General features: G+C 36.8%; 1 protein-coding gene across 8 annotated transcripts in view; it reads left to right on the forward strand.

The window, feature by feature from the left end:
* The window catches only part of LOC132650979 (cytochrome P450 3A1-like), an 800,659-nt gene that overhangs the window by 52,969 nt on the left and 729,698 nt on the right, over positions 1–17,992 (forward strand). The window lies entirely within an intron of this gene.

The following is a 17,992-nucleotide window of genomic DNA, read 5'->3' on the forward strand; positions in this document are numbered from 1 at the left end:
CATATCTGAATCATATCTGAACTTTTTTGAATAGGATATAGCTTTGGAATAGTCATGGTAATTCATGTGGACAAAGACCAACAGAGAGGAGAGAGCGAAATGAAAGAGAGAGACAGAGACACACAGAGAAATTAAGAGATGGACAGTACTAAGTACACATCAGAGAAATTTATGAACAATTACTAACAACAAAAAATGATCGACAAGCTGTGTGTATTCTGTTGTGCCTTTAATTTCATCACTCAGGAGGCAGAGGCAGGTGTATCTTATTGAATTGGATGCTAGCATGATCTATACAAAGAGTTCTAGGACAGCCAGACCTATATAGTAAGACAGAGCCTCCCCTAAAAGTCAATCAAACAAATACAAATGATTGAAATAACTGAGAGGTCTTTACTGAAGCTTCTACAAGGAATTATACACTCACTCCAGTTGTGTATTCATTTTCCAGAAATCTGCACTGCCCTAGCTTAAACTGTAACTTTAATAAGATCTTACTAAAAGGGAATGCATGTTTAAACAGCTAAAAATAGAAAGATGAAAATATTAACAATATAAATGATGATCTTAAATAAGCAACATAAGACAGGAGAGATGGTTCAGCATTGAGGAGCTCTTGCTGCTCTTTCAAATAATTGGGCTCAATTGTCAGTGTTTAACTGGGACCCGCTACTATCAGTTGCTATAAGTTCATGAATTATGAACACATCTTTGGACTACTGTGATGATCAGGCACGCAAGAGGTTCATATTCCTGCATACAATCAAAATACTCATATTCAGTAAAAATTAAAAACAGATCCCAGATGGCAGACCTGATCCCACACTGTGTCTGATCAGCGGGGTAGCAGAGACTGCACAGTGACAAATTGTTGGAACTATTGGCCCCCAAACACCATTGACTGTATTTACCAGGTGATAAGAAACCCAATGTTGAGAAAAACAATTGGGTTCAACCTCAGAGTACCCAGCTAATCCCTGTAAAATTCCCTGGGCTGTTGTGGCAGGAGTAGGGTTTTCAAGCAAAAAGACCCAAGAAGCATGTCCTGATCAATTTCCCAGGCTAAACTGTGCACCCCAGGGCGCCAGAGACGGGGAGTCCCAGTCTCAAGAAAACCCCACAGGGAAGGAAGCAAGTGGGACTGACCAAATGTCACCCAGTCTATCCCTGGAAAAGGTCCTGTAGACCTGTGGGTACACAGCAGCCAGCCCTGAGTGGGGTTCCAGCCACCAGTCCCTCCCACCCGACTCTTCGTCACTGACAGAACTGTGTGCCCCAGGGCACTAGATGCTGGGTTTTCCTGTTGGGAGAAAACCCACAGGGAGGGAAACAGCAGATCCCAGCTTAGAGCACTCAGCTGACCCCACCACCACTACCACCACCACTACCACCCCACATATGGGAATATTCTTGGAAAAAGTTCCCAGGTTCCTGTCCAGTCACCAGCTTGGAGCCACCATTCTCAAGCAAGTGCCTGTGCACTCTACACCACCCCCAACAGTAGAGACTGGGTCTTCCTGTTGGGATAAAACCCAAAGATGGAGGAAATATCTGGCCCTACCTCAGGACACCTATCTCCAGAAAAGTTTCTGGTTATACACAGGCTCCAGACTCTAGCCTCTTGCTGTACACATGAGAGTAGTGCTCATGTGTCACTGATTAGCACTTGGGTACTGGGAAAGAGAGCTCCAAACTCAGACCTCCAGAAGCCTGGGTTCCCTGATATCAACCCCCAGATACTGCCCCAAGGGACAGCCAGTTATCCTTAACTAAACTGACCAAACCCCAGGGCACCCAGGTTACAGCAGCAAGCTCACTAAATTTACATCAAGAAACCCAGCAGCAGCACAGCTGTCTCTAGGACTTCTCTGGGTGAGAGGAGAGCCCCCTTTACTAACAAAGGCCACAATTAGTACTCAGGTCTGTACACCTGAGGTGAGCTGTGGCAATTCCGGAAAAACACCTGCCATTCAGTGACCATACCCAAAAAGCTGAGGAGGCCTCCTTTGGGAAAAATCATCTTCCTGTCAAGGGTATTCGACCCACTATAGGATCCCAGGAAGTACCAGAAACTAACCCCCCACACCTCAGATAGCCTAATGGGTAGAGGCCAGCACAAAAGCTCAACCAACAAAAGACAGAGCAATATGGCATCCCTAGAACAAGTTATCCAGGAGCAAGCAGCCCTGGATAACCCAGTGTAAATGAAATTCAAGAAGATGACCTTACATCTGTGCTTATGAACAGGATAATAGAGGAAAAAAATAAACTGCGTAAAGACCTAGATGAAGATAAATTCAAACAGATTATTGCCATCTGCAAAGAAATGGAAGAAGATAAAGTCAAACAGATTATGGCCATCCTTAAAGAAATACAGGAAGTTTCAGCCAAACAATCTGTGGCCTTTCTTTAGAGAGGAAATACTTAAATCACTGAAAGAAATTAAATTCAAACAAACAGCTGAAGGAATTGAAGGAAAATATAGTCAGACAGGTGAAGGAAATCAATAAAATGGCTCAAGATCTGATAATAGAATTGGAAAAATTAAAGAAAACACAAATTGAGGAAATTGTGGAGAGAAAGAACTTAGGGAAGAAAACAGGAACTACACAGGTAAGCATAGCCAATAGACTATGAGAGATGGAAGAAAGAATCTCAGGTGTGGAAGACACAATGGAAGAAATCAATGTATTCATCAAAGAAAATGTTAAATCTACAAAATTCCTGACCATCCAAGAAATCCAAGACAACATGAAAAGGCAAAACCTAAGAATAATAGGAATAGAGGAAAAAGAGTTTCCTTCCTCCAAGGCTCAGAAAATATTTTCAGCAAAATCATAGAAGAAAATTTCACCAATTTAAAAGAGAGGTCTATACGAATACAAGAGGCCTACAGAACACCCAATAAATTGGATCAGAAAAGAAAATTCTCTCACCATATAATAAACAGTAAGTATACAGAACAAAGAAAAAATAATAAAAGCTGCAAAGGAAAAAGATCAAGTAACATATAATGGCAAACCCATCAGAATAACACCTGACTTCTCAACAGAGACTGTGAAAGCCATAAGGCCCTGAACAGATATCATGCAGACCCTAAGAGAACATAGATGTCTGCCTAGGCTACTATACCCAGCAAAAGTCTCAGTCATTAGAGATGGAGCAAACAAGATATTTAATGACAAAAACAAATTTAAACAACACCTACCCACAAATCCAGAGGTACAGAAGCTCCTAGAAGGAAAACTACAACCCAGGAAAGCTAACTACATTCAGGCAAACACAGGAAATAAATAATGTCACTACAGCAAAACTAAAAGTAACCAAGCACACAAACACACTACCACAAGCAACATCAAAATAAAAGGAACTAATAAATAAATAAATAAATAAATAAATAAATAAATAAATAAATAAAAGGAACTAACAGCTACTGGTCATTAATTTCCCTCAAAATCAATGGAGTTAACTCTCCAATAAAGACACAGACTAACAGAATGAATACTTAAACAAGACCCAACAAACTGTTGCATACAAGAAACACATCTAAGTCACAAAGATAGACATTACCTGAGAGTAAAGAGCTGGAAGGGTCCAAGCAAATGGACCCAAGAAACATGCAGGAGTAGCCATTCTAATATCTAATAAAATAGATTTTCAACCAAAATTAATCAAAAGACATGAGGAAGATCATTCCATACTCATCAAAGGAAAATTCCACCAAGAAGAAATCAAAATTCTGAACATCTATGCCCCCAATACAAAGGTACCCACTTTTGTAAATGAAACATTAATAAAACCTAAACTGTACACAGATCCCCATACATTACTACTGGGAGACTTCATCACCCCACTCTCAACAAAGGACAGGTAAACAACAGAAATTAAACAAAGAAACAATATCTCTAATAGAGGTCATGTATCAAATGGACCTAAATGATATCTACAGAATCTTACACCCAAAGACAAAAGAATTTACCTTCTTCTCAGCACCTCATGGAACCTTCTCCAAAATAGACCATATCGTTGGCCACAAGTGAGTCTCAACAGATATAAGAAGATTGAAATAATACCTTGTAACCTATCTAATTACCATGGACTAAAGCTGGACCTCAAGAACAACAGAAATAGCAAAAAGCCTACACTCACATAGAAACTGAACAACTCACTACTAAATGACAGCTGGGTCAGGGAAGAAATAAAGAAAGAAATTAAAGTCTTCCTAGAATTTAATGGAAATGAAGACACAACACAACCAAACTTATGGGAGACAATGAAAGCAGTGCTAAGAGGAAAGTTCATAGCACTAAGTGCCTTCAAGAAGAAATTTGCAACATCTCACACAATCAACTTAATAGCTCATCTAAAGGCCCTAGAAAAATAGAAGCAGACACACCAAAAAGAATAGACACCTGGAAATAATCAAACTCAGGACTGAAATCAATAAATTAGAAACAAATAAAACATTTCAAAGAATCAATGAAACCAAGACCTGGTTCTTTGAGAAAATTAACAAGATAGACAGATCCTTAGCCAAACTAACTAAAAGGCAGAGAGAGATTATCCAAATTTAAAAAATCAGAAATGAAAATGGGACAAAACAAAAGACACTAGGGAAATCCAAACAATCGTTAGGACTTACTTCAAAAGTCTATATGCCACAAAATTTGAAAACCTAAATGAAATGGACAATTTTCTTAATCAATTACACTTACCAAAGCTGAATCAAGAGCAGGTAAATCAATAAAATAGTCCTTTATCCACTAAGGAAATAGCATTCCTCAAGACTCCAATCCACAAAAAGCTCAGGACCAGATGGTTTCAGTGCAGAATTCTACCACACCTTCAAAGAAGAGGTAACTCCAGCTATCTTCAATTTATTCCACAAAATAGGAACAGAAGGAACACTACGAAACTCATTCATTGAAACCACAGTCACCTTGTAACCTAAACCTCACAAAGACCCAACAAAGAAAGAGAATTTCAGGCCAATCTCCCTTATGAACATTGATGCAAAAATACTCAACAAAATACTTTGCAAACCCAATACAAGAACACATCAAATATATCATCCACTATGACCATGTAGGCTTCATGCCAAGTATGCAGGGGTGGTTCGCTATACAAAAATCCATCAATATGATCCACAATATTAAAAAATTGAAAGAAAAAAAAAAAACAAATGATAATCTCCTTAGATGCTGAAAAAGCATTTGAAATAAAATCCAGCATCCATTCATGTTTAAACTATTGGAGAGATCAGGGATACAAGGCACATACCTAAACATAGTAAAAGCAATACACAGCAAGCCTGTAGCTAACATCAAACTAAACGGAGAGAAACTTACAGCAATCCCACTGAATTCATGGACAAGGCAAGGCCGCTCACTCTCTCCATATCTCTTCAACATAGTTCTTGAAGTCCTTGCTAGAACAAGAAGAAAATTAAAGGAGACCAAAAGGATACAAATTGGAAAGGAAGAGGTCAAAGTATCACTATTTGCAGATTATATGATAGTATACCTGAGTAACTCCAAAACTTCTACCAGGGAACTCTTACAGATGATAAACACCATCAGCAAAGTGGCTGGATACAAAATTAACTCAAAAAAATCAGTAGCCCTCCTGTATACAAAAGACAAAAGGGCTGAGAAAGAAATTAGGGAAACAACACCCTTCAAAATAGCCACAAAGGACATAAAGTACCTTGGTGTGACCATATCCAAGCAAGTCAAAGACTTGTATGAAAAAAAAAAAAAAACTTCAAGTCTCTGAAGAAAGAATTAGAAGAAGATATCAGAATATGGAACTATGTCCAATACTCATGGCTTGGCAGGGTTAACATAGTAAAAATGGACATCTTACCAAAAGCAATCTACAGATTCAATGAAATTTCCATCAAAATACCAACAGAATACTTTACAAACCTTGATAGAAGATTTCTCAACTTCATATGGGATGCAATGAAAGCAGTCCAAAGAGGAGTTTGAATAGCAACAAAGGCCATCATAAGCTATTGGAGACATCCCATACAAGCAACTTAATGGCATACCTGAAAGACCTAGGAAAAAAAGAAGCAGACACACCCAGCAAGACGAGACCACTAGGAAAAACCAAACTCAGAGCTGATATCAATAAATTAGAAACAAAGATAATAATTCAAAGAATCAACGAAACCAAGAGCTAGTTCTTTGAGAAAATAAAAAACACAGACAAATTCTTAGCCAAACTAAGTAAATGGCAGAAAGATACTATCCAAACCAACAAAGTCTGAAAGAAAAAGATGTAATAGACACTGAGAAAATCCAAAGAACCATTACCTTTTATGTCAAAAGCCTATATGCCCCAAAATTTGAAAATCTAAATGAAATATACAATTCTCTTTAAAATCCACTTAGCAAAGTTGAATCACCATCAGGTAAAGATATTAAATAGTCTTATAGTGAATAAGGCAATAGAGGCATCCATCAAAATACTCCCAACCAAAAAAAATCCAAGGTGATTTCAGAGCAGAATTCTACAAGACCTTCAAAGAAGAGCGAATACTGATATTCTCCAAATTATTTCACAAAATAGAAATGGATGCAACATGACCAAATTCCTTTGGTGAGACCACAGTCACCTTGATAAATCCTCAAAGATCCCCAAAAAGAAAGAGAACTTCAGACCAATCTCTTTTATGAACAATGATGTAAAAATACTCAATAAAATACTTGCAAACCAAATCCAAGAACATATCAAAGATATCATCCACCATGACCAAGTAGGCTTCATCCCAGGCATGCAAGGGTGGTTAAGTATATGGAATCCATCAATGTAATCCACTGTATAAACAAATTTAAAAAAAAGACCATTTTCTTAGATGCTGAAAAAGCATTTGACAATATCCAACTGTTATTCTTGTTTAAAGTCTTGGAGAGACCAGGGACAAAGGCACATATCTAAAAATAGTAAAGATAGTATACAGAATATACAGAATATATACAGAATAGTATATAGCTAACATCAATCTAAATGAGAAAATGTTAAGTCAATTCCACTGGACTTGGGGACAAGACAAGGCTACACACTCTCTCCAAATCTCTTCAATACAGTACTCAAAGTCCTATCTAGGGCAATAAGACAACTAAAGGAGATTAAGAGGATACAAATTGATAAGGAAGAAGTCAAAGTATCTCTATTCACAGGTGATATGACAGTATACAAAAATGAGTCCAAAATTCTACTGTGATGTCATGAATCCCTTGCAATGTGAAAATAATAGCACTGAGATGTCAAAATTGCTTTGTGATATCCTAATAGAACCATTGTGAAGTCACAATTCAATTTTAATGTCATGATTCTGTAGTGATGGCCCAATAGCCACATTGCAATGTGATATTACAATTGTGATGTGCTACTAGTAACATTGTGAGGTCACAATACCATTATGATGAATTGTAATATCATGATATTGTGACGTCACAATCGTATCATTCTGATTTCAAAATATGAATGTTATGTCCTACTAGTTTACAATTGTGATGTCATAATTCCCTTATGATGTTACAATAGTCTCTGTGATATCATAATTGTGATATCAGAATGCCATTTTGACTAGAGAAATGTACCATTGTGAGTTCATAGCACAATTGTGATGTTACAATCGGACCATAGTGATTTCACAATAAAATTGTTATGTCCTACTAGTACACTGTGATATCATAATTCCCTTTGATGTCTCAAAAGTAGCATTGTAATGTCAAAATATCTTTGTGATCTATTAATACCTTACTAATATCATAATTCCATTGTTACATCATAGCACAATTGTGATGTCACAATAGTAAACATTTGATGTCACAATTCAATTGTAATGCCATAATTCACTAGTGATGTCACAGTTGAACCATTATGATGTCAAAATACGATTATGATATCCTATTAATACCACTGTGATTTCGCAGTATGATTGTGATATCCTAGTAGTACCATTGTGAGGTCATAAAAAATTGTGATGTCACAATTGTAACAATGTGATGTCATAAGGTCACAATGTATTGTCACAATACAATTGTGATGTCCTACTAGTACTATTGTGGTGTCAGAATATTCCTTTGTGATATCCTAATAGTACCATTATGATGCCATAATGCCATTGTGACAAAGTGTCATTGTGATATCATGTTTCAACTGTCATTTCACAGTACTACCATTGTGATGTCACAATACGATTGTGATGTCCTACGAGTACCATTGTGATGGCATAATACACTTGCGATATCACAATAATAGCATTGTGATGTCACAATGTCTTTGTGATATACTTATAGTATCATTTGATATCATAATTCCATTGTGACTACAGAATATTACCATTGTGATGTCATAGTAAAATTGTGATGTCACAATAGTACCATTGTGATGTCTCAAGTCAATGGTAATGTCATAATATTCTAGTGCAATGTCACAATAGTAGCTTTGTGATGTCACAATGTCTTTGTGATATCCCACTAGTACCATTCTTATGTCATAATGCCATTGTGAGTAGAGAATAGTATCATTGTGATGTCATTGGATGTTACAAGAGTACCATTGTGATGTCACAAGTCAATTGTTATAATTCTCTAGTAATGTCAAAATCACTAAATTGTGATGTCACAATAAGATTGTGATGTTCTCCTAGTACCATTGTTATGTAATAATAGCATTGTGGTTTCACAATAGTAGCTTTCTGAAATCACATTGTCTTTGTGATGTCCTAATATTACCATTGAGGTGTCATAATACCATTGTGACAAAACAATAGTACCATTGTGATGTCTAAAGTCAATGGTAATGTCATAATTCTCTAGTGATGTCATTATCGAACCATTTAGATGTCCCAGTAAGATTGTAATGTCCCACTAGTACCATTGTTATGTCATGATACCCTAGTGATGTCACAATAGTAGCATTGTGATGTCATAATGCCATTGTGACTAGAGAATAGTTCCTTAGAGAAATCATAGTACAATTTTGATGTCACAATAGTACCATTGTGATGGGACAATTCAATTGTAATGAAATAATTCTCTAGTGACGTCACAAACGAACCATTGTGGTGTCACAATGTGATTGGGACCTCCTGTTAGAACCATTATCATGTCATACTACATATGTGATGCCACAATAGAAACATTTTGATGTTAAAATGTATTTGTGATATCGTACTAGTACCATTGAGATGTCATAATGCCATTGTGACTAGAGAATAGTACCATTGTGATATCATAGTACAATTCAATTGTAATGACATAATTCTCTGGTGAGGTCACAATTGTAACATTGTGATGTCACAATATAATTCTGTTCTCCTGCTAGTACCATTTTCATGTCATAATGCACTTGCGACGCCATGATAGTAACATTATGATGTCACAATATCTTTGAGATATCCTACTAGTACCATTGAGATGTCATAATGGCATTATGACTAGAGAATTGTACCATAGTGATGTTATACTACAATTATGATTTCACAAGAGTACCATTGTGATGTCACAGTTCAATTGAAATGTCATAATTTCCTAGTGATGTCACAATATGATTGTGATGTCCTGCTAGTACCATTGTGATGTCATAATATCCTTGTGATGTCACAATAGTAGCTTTGTGTAGTCACAATGAATTTGTGATGTCCTAATAGTACCATTGTGATGGCATAATGCCACTTTGACTAGATAAGAGTAACATTGTGAGGTCATAGCTCAATTGTGACATCACAATAGTACGATGGTAATGTCATAGTACTCTCGTAATTTCACAATCACAAAATTGTGACATCACAATACAATTTTGATGTAATACTAGTATCATTGTTATATCATAATATACTTGTGATGTCACAATACTAGCTTTGTAATGTCACATGTCTTTCTGATGTTCTAATTGTATCATTGTGAAGTCATAATGCCATTGTAACTAGAGCATAGTAACATTGTGATATCATAGTACAATTATGATGTCAAAATTGTACCATAGTGATGTCACAATTCAATAGTAATGTTATATTTCTCTAGTGATGTCATAATTAGCTTGTGATGTCCTACTACTACCATTGTTATGTCATAGTACAATTATGATATCACAATAGTAGCATTGTGATGTGACAATGTGTTTGTGATATCCTCATGGTACCATTGTGATGTCAAAATGCCACTGTGATTAGACAATAGTTCCATTGAGATGTCATAGTACAATTTTGAAGTCATAATTGTAGCATTCTAATGTCACAAGTCAATTGTAATGTCATAATTCTCTAATCATGTCAAAATCATGCCATTGTGACATACCAATAGGATTGTGATGTCCTACTAGTACCATTTTCATGTAATAATATATTTGCAATGCCACAATCATAAAATTGTTATGTCACAATGTCTTTGTGATATCCTACTAGTACCATTGGGATGTCATCATGCCATTGTGACTACAGAATAGTACCATTGTGATGTCATAGTACAATTGTGATGTCACAAGAGTACAATTGTGATGTCACCATTCAATTGAAATATCATAATTCTCTAGTGATATAAAACTATGATTATGATATAAAACTATGATTGTGATGTCCTGCTAGTACAATTGTGATGTCATAGTATAATTGAGATGTCACAATAGTAGCTCTATGAAGTCACAAAGTCTTTGTGATATCCTACTAATACCATTGTGATGTCATTGTACACTCTTGGTGCCACAAGTGTACCATTGTGATGTCACAAGTCATTTGTTATATCATAATTCTCTAGTAATGTCAAAATCACTAAATGGTGTTGTCAGAATATGATCGTGTTATCCTCCTAGTGATAGTATGTCATAATAGCTTAGTGATTTCACAATAGTAGCTTTCTGAAGTCACATTGTCTTTGTGATGTCCTAATATTAGCATTAAGATGTCATAATGCCATTGTGACTAGAGTATAGTACCATTGTGATGTCACAATTCAATTATGTCATAGTTCTAGAGTGATATAAGAATCAAACAACTGTGATGTCACAATACGTTTGTGAGGTCCTACTAGTACCATTATGTGACATCTTGTAATGTCACAATAGTATCATTGTGATGTCACAATGTCTTTGTGATATCCTAATAGTACCACTGTGATGTTATAATGCTATTATGACTAGAGAATAGTACCATTGTGTTGTCATAGTACAATTGTGATGTCACAAGTCTACCATTGTAATGTCACAATTCTATTGTTCATAATTCTCTATCGATGTCACATTAGTATCATTGTGATGTCACAATGATTGTGACATACTGGTGGAACAATTGTGATGTCATAATTCCCTTCTGATTTCACAATAATAGCATTGCAATGTCACAATAGTGTTGTAACATCCTAATCGTATCATCGTGATATCATAATGCCATTATGACTAGGCAGTTGTACATTGTGATATCATAATACAATTTTGATGTCACAACAGTCCTACTATGATGTAACCATTCAATTGTAATGTCATAATTCTCCAGCGATGTCACAGTAAAACCAGTGTGATGTCACAATGAGATTGTGAAGTCCTTCTAGCACCATTGGATATCACAATAGTAGCATTGTCTTGTCAAAATGCCATTATGACCAGCGAATGTTACCATTGTGATGTCATACTGTGATATCACAGGTCAATTATGATGTCATAAATCCCTATCATCACAATCGAACCATTGTGATGTCACAATACGATTGTGATGTCCTAATAGTGCCATTGTGATGTCATAATAACCTTGCGATGTCACAATAGTAGCTTTGTGAAGTCACAATGTCTTTGTGATGTCTGAATTGTACAATTGTGAAGTCATAATGCCATTCTGACTACAGAATAGTATCATTGTGAGGTCATAGTACAATTGTGATGTCACAATCATATTGTGATATCACAATTCAATGTCTTTGTGACATCCTCATTGTAACACTGTGATGTCATAATGAATTGTGACTAGAGAATAGTACCATTGTTATGTCATAGTACACTTGTGATGTCACAATACTACCATGGTGATGTCACCATTCAATTGTAATGTCATAATTCTCCATTATTGTCAAAATCGAACCATTGTGATGTCACAATACAATTGTGTTGTCCTACTAGTCACATTGTTATGTCATAATACCCTTGCGATATCACAATAGTAACATTGTGATGTCACTACGACTTTGTTTTATACTAATAGTACCATTGTGATGTCATAATATCATTATGACTAGAGAATAGTACAATTGTTATGTCATAGTACAATTTTGAAGTCACAATAGTACCATTGGAATGTCACAATAAGATTGTAATGTCATAATTCTCTAGGGATTTCACAATCACACAATTATGATGTCACAATACGAATGTGATGTCCTACTAGTATCATTGTTATGACATAATAACCTTGTGATGTCACAATACTACCATTTTCATGTCACAAGTCAACTGTAATGTCATAATTCCCTAGGAATGTCACAATCACTCCATTGTGGTCCCAATACTACCTTTCTCCTATCAGAATGCCATTGTGAATAGAGAATCGTACATTGTAATATTATAATACAATCATGATGTCCTGGTTATTATTGTGATGTAACCATTTAATTGTAATGTTATAATTCTCCAGGGATGTCACAATAAAACCATTGTGATATCACAATCATATTGTGATGTCCTTCCGGTAGAGTTGTGATGTCATAATTACCTTGCAATGTCACAATAGTAGCATTGTGATGTCACAATGTGTTTGTGATATACCAAATGTACCGTTGTGATGTCACAAGTCAAGTCAATTGTAAAGTCATAATTCTCTGCAAAGCTCAAAACTGCCCAATGGTGAGTTCACAATATGATTCTGATATTCTACTAGTACCTTTGTGATGTCATAATTACATTGTGATGTCACAATAGTAGCATTGTGATGTCACAACTAATTGTACCACTTGAAGTCATAATGCAATTCTGAGTATAGAAGAGTACCATTGTGATGTCATAGTACAATTGTGATGTCACAATCATACCATTGTGATATCAAAATTCAATTGTAAAGTCATAATTTTCTAGTGAAGTCACAGTCAAACCATTGTGATGTCATGGTACACTTGTGATGTTACAATACTGCCATTGTGGTGTCACCAGTCAACTGTAATATCATTATTCTCTATTGCTGTCAATATCGAACCATTGTGATGTCACAATACGATTATGATATCCTACTAATAGCATTGTTGTGTCATAATACTCCTGTGATATCACAATAGTAACATTGCGATGTCACAAAGACTTTGTTTTATACTAATAGTAATATTGTGATGTCATAATACCATTGTGACTAGAGAATATTATAATTGTTATGTCGTAGTACAATTTTAATGTCACAATAGTACCATTGGGATTGCACAATAAGATTGTAATGTCATAATTTTCTAGGGCTGTCACAATCACAGCATTATGATGTCACAATAGGAACGTGAAGTCCTACTAGTACCATTGTTATGTCATAATATCACAAGAGTATTAAGGGTACCATTGTTATGTCATAACACCCTTCAGATGTTACAATAGTAGCATTGTGATGTCATAATAGTACCATTGTGATGTCTCAAGTCAATGGTAATGTCAAAATGCTCTAGTATTGTCACAAACACAAAATTATGCTTTCACAATAGATCGTGATGTCCTACTTGTACTATTTTCACAATACAATTCTGAAATTCTACTAGTACCTTTGTGATGTCCTAATTACCTTGCAATGTCACAATAGTAGCATTGTGATGTCACAATATTTTTGTGATAACCTAATTGCACCATTTGAAGTCATAATGCCATTCTGACTACAGAATAGTACCATTTTGATTTTACAGTACAATTGTGATGTCACAATCATACCATTGTGATATCGCAATTCAATTGTAAAGTCATAATTTTCTAGTGAAGTCACATTCGAACTATTGTGATGTCAAACCATTCTGATGTCCTACTAGTACCATTGTGATGACATAATACTCTTTTGATATCACAATTTTAGCATTGTGTTGTCACAGTGTGTTTCTGTTATCCCAATAGCACCATTGTGATGTCATAATTCCATTATGACTAGGGGATAGTACCAATGTGATATCAAAGTATTATTGTGATGTCACAATACTAATATTTTCATGTCACAAGTCAATTGAAAAGTCACAATCACTCCATTGTGGTCCTAATAATACCTTTCTCATATCAGAATGCCATTGTGAATAGAGAATAGTACACTGAAATATCATAATACAATTATGATATCATAGTTACTATTGTGATGTAACCATTCAATTGTAATGTTATAATTCTCCAGGGATGTCACAGTAAAACCAGTGTGGTGTTACAATGAGATTGTAATGTCCTACTGGTAGAATTGTGATGTCATAATTCCCTTGCGATATCACAATAGTAGCATTGTGATGTCACAATGTGTTTGTGATATACCAATAGTACCGTTGTGATGTCACAAGTCAATTGTAATGTCATAATTCTCTATGAAGCTCAAAATTATTCAATTGTGGCTTGCCTGTCTTATCACCTGTGCTATTTCTATTTTCTTGTGATGTGACTGAAATGTTGCCTGTGATCTTTGAAGTCTCTCTTGGGATGGTTGAAATTTCACCTGCAATGGATGACCTTTTTCATGTAAAGATTCAACTTTGACCTCAGATTGTTGAATTTTCGCCTGCAAAGACTGAACTTTCTTGTGCCATCGGTGAAATTTTCCCTGTAATGGCTGAAGTTTCACCTTGGATAGTTAAAGATTTCCTGTAAAGGTAAATTTTGCACCCTTGATATTTGAAGTTACCTTTAGGTGGCTGAAATTTCACCTGCGATGGTAGAAGTTTCCATTGTGATGTTTGAAGTTTTTCCTCTAAGTTTGAAAGTACACCTATGTAGGGTGAATAATCGCCTGTGATGGTTGAACTTTCTAGGGAGGTGACTGAAATGTCGCCTGTGATGTTTGAGGTCTCTCTTGCGATGGGTGAAATGTCACCTGCGGTGGTTGACCTCTTACCTGTGAAAGGTGAAGTTTTGCCTGATATGGTTGAAATTTTGCCTGCAAAGCATGAACTTTCCTGAGCCATCGCTGAAATTTTGCCTGTAATGGTTGATGTTTCACTTAGGATGGTTGACTTTTTTTCCTGCAAAGTTTAAATTTGCACCTTCGATAGTTGAAGTTTCCCTTGAGGTGGCTGAAAATTCAATTGTGATGGTTGAAGTTTCACCTAGGATTGTTGACATTTTTCTTCTTAAAATAAAATTGGAACCCTTGACAGTTAGTTTCCAAGAGGTGGCTGAAACTTCACTTGTGAAGGTTGAAGTTTCCTTTGTGATGGTTGATACCTTTCCTGCAACATTTGAAATTTCACCTGGCTTGCCTGGCATATCGCCTGTGATATTTGGATTTTCCTGTGATGTGACTGAAATGTTGCCTGTGATGTATGAATTGTGATGGTTCACTTGTCACTACCAGTGGTTGAGTTTTTCCTGTGAAGGTTGAAGTTTCACCTGAGATTGTTGAATTTTCACCTGCAAAGACTGAACTTTCCTGTGCCATCGCTGAAAGAACCCCTGTAATGTTTGAATTTTCACCCAGGATTGTTGATGTTTTTCTTGTAAAGATAAAATTTACACACTTGATAGTTGAAGTTTCCTTTGAGGTAGCTGAAATTTCATCTGCGATGGTTGACGTTTCCATTGAGATGGTTGCAGTATTTCCAGCAAATTAACAATTTCACCTACGCAGGGTGAATTATCTCCTGTGATGGTTGAACTTTCCTGGGAGGTGACTGAAATGTCACCTGTGATGTTTGATGTCTCTCTTGCGATGGTTGAAATGTTACCTGCAATGAAATTTGATCTCCGATGGTTGAATTTTTGCCTACAAAGACTGAACTTTTAGGTGGCTGAAATTTCACCTGCCATGGTTGATGTTTCGTTGTGATGGTTGAAGTTATTCCAGAAAAGTTTGAAATTTCAACTGGATGGGCTGAATTATCTCCCGGGAGAGGGAAGAAGAACCTGGAGACAGGCAGGGGCAGAGCCCTGGGGCAGAGGGAGGAGCCCAGGGTAGAGGAGGAACACAGGCAGAGGCGGAGCCTGAGGAGGAGGCGGAGCCCGGGGCGGAGGCGGAGCCTGGGGGCAGGGGGAAGCAGAGCCCAGGTGCGGAGGTGGAGCCCGGGGGCAGAGGCGGAGCTCAGGCGGCGCCTGCCCCACACCCTTACCTGTCTTCTCCTGGTCTCAACCTACCACTATGAAGTACTCCAGTAGCCAAACCATGACTGCTGCCACTGCGCCCAGGAAGAGAGTTCCCATCGCCGCCCTCGCCACCACTGCCCACCAGGCCCTGAACGAGCTCAGCAATTTCCCTTCAGCGTCTGTAGCCATAGCAGCAGCGCTTCCATCACACTTGACAATGGAGGCTCTAGAAAGCTCTTCTCCCACCCCACCTGAGAGGGCTCAGCCTTCTGGGTTAGGGTACTGTGAGACCTGAAATTTCTGAAATCTTACTATTAATTTTGCAGGACAAAAGGATCTTTGAGATAAGTGTACATCAAATCATTTCTCTCCTGTTTTCAAACCCCTTGTCTTAGGTACTTTTCTATCACTGTGCTAAGATATCATGACCAAGACAGCTTATAGAAGAAACAGTTAGTTGGGTACCTAGAGTTGCAGAAGGTAAGTTCATGACCATCATGGCAGGGACCAGAGTGGCAGACAGGAATGCCAGACAGAGCACCAGAAAGAACAGTGGCTGAGAGCTTATATCCTGATCTACAAGTCTGAGACAAAGAGCTAACTGAGAATAATGTGGGATTTCAAAACCTCAAAGTCCACTCACAGTGACACACCTCTTCAACAGTATCACAGTTCGTAATTTTTCCAAAACAGTTCCAACAACAGGGTACCATATTTTCAAACATATGAGACTATAGGTGTCATTTTCATTCAAACAAATACACTCCTCAATAGCTTCCTATGTAGCCAGGAATTAAGATAAAACATGTCAATGTCCCAAAGCTGACTTTCCTAATGCTCCATTTACAGGCATGTTTCAACACATCTGCTTTATGATCTTTTTGTTTGTTTGTTTGTATTTGTTTTGTTGTTGTTTTTGTTTTGCTTTTCAAGATATGGTTTCCCTGTGTAGCTTTGCCTGGATTGGACTAGCTCTGCAGACTGGATGACCTCAAACTCACAGAGATCCAGTGTGTGCCACTACGCCCACTCACCTTTTCTTTTTTTGAGGGGGTATTTTAATCTTTTGCATAGATGAGTGATAAGAGTATTTTACTTGTATATATATATATATATATGGATACCACATGTGTGCATTATATGACCCAGGAGGTCATATAGTCAACCACCATGGACATGCTAGGAGTCTGCAAAAAAAAAAGCACAGAATGTTTTGTTTTGTTTTAATATTTATTATGTATACACTGTTGTATTTGCATTTATACCTGCACACTGAAGAGGGTGCCAGATTTCATTATAGATGGTTGTGAGCCAGGCCTATTAGGGATTAGAATCTAGGGATACACATGTTTGCTCACCAGAATTATCTAGAAATGTGGCAGGATGAGGATTTTTTAATTTGTAATTTTCAAACATGTATTTATTAATTCATGAATGTGAATAAAAAAAGACCAGATTGGTGGGTGTTCAATTTGGGTCAGGTAGCTTGATCCAGTGAATATTGGATTTTGAATTAAGGGACTGTCCTGGGCCCATATGTACAATCCTCATTGACACAGTTCTGTCAGTTCAAATATGAGACACAGGCTATTGGCTAAAGCTGTGTCTGTAAGGTTACAGGTCTCAGCAGCTAATATTGTACACAGGGACAACATCAAACAGTATCTTATTAATGGCTTTCCTCTACAAGAGAATGGCCTGTGTTTTTCAAGTTCAGTATGCCTGTGTGTTTTCTTTTTCAACTCTGAGGTTAAGAGCACTGGAT

The sequence above is a fragment of the Meriones unguiculatus genome, assembly GCF_030254825.1.
Source record: "Meriones unguiculatus strain TT.TT164.6M chromosome 13 unlocalized genomic scaffold, Bangor_MerUng_6.1 Chr13_unordered_Scaffold_37, whole genome shotgun sequence".
NCBI lineage: Eukaryota > Metazoa > Chordata > Mammalia > Rodentia > Muridae > Meriones > Meriones unguiculatus.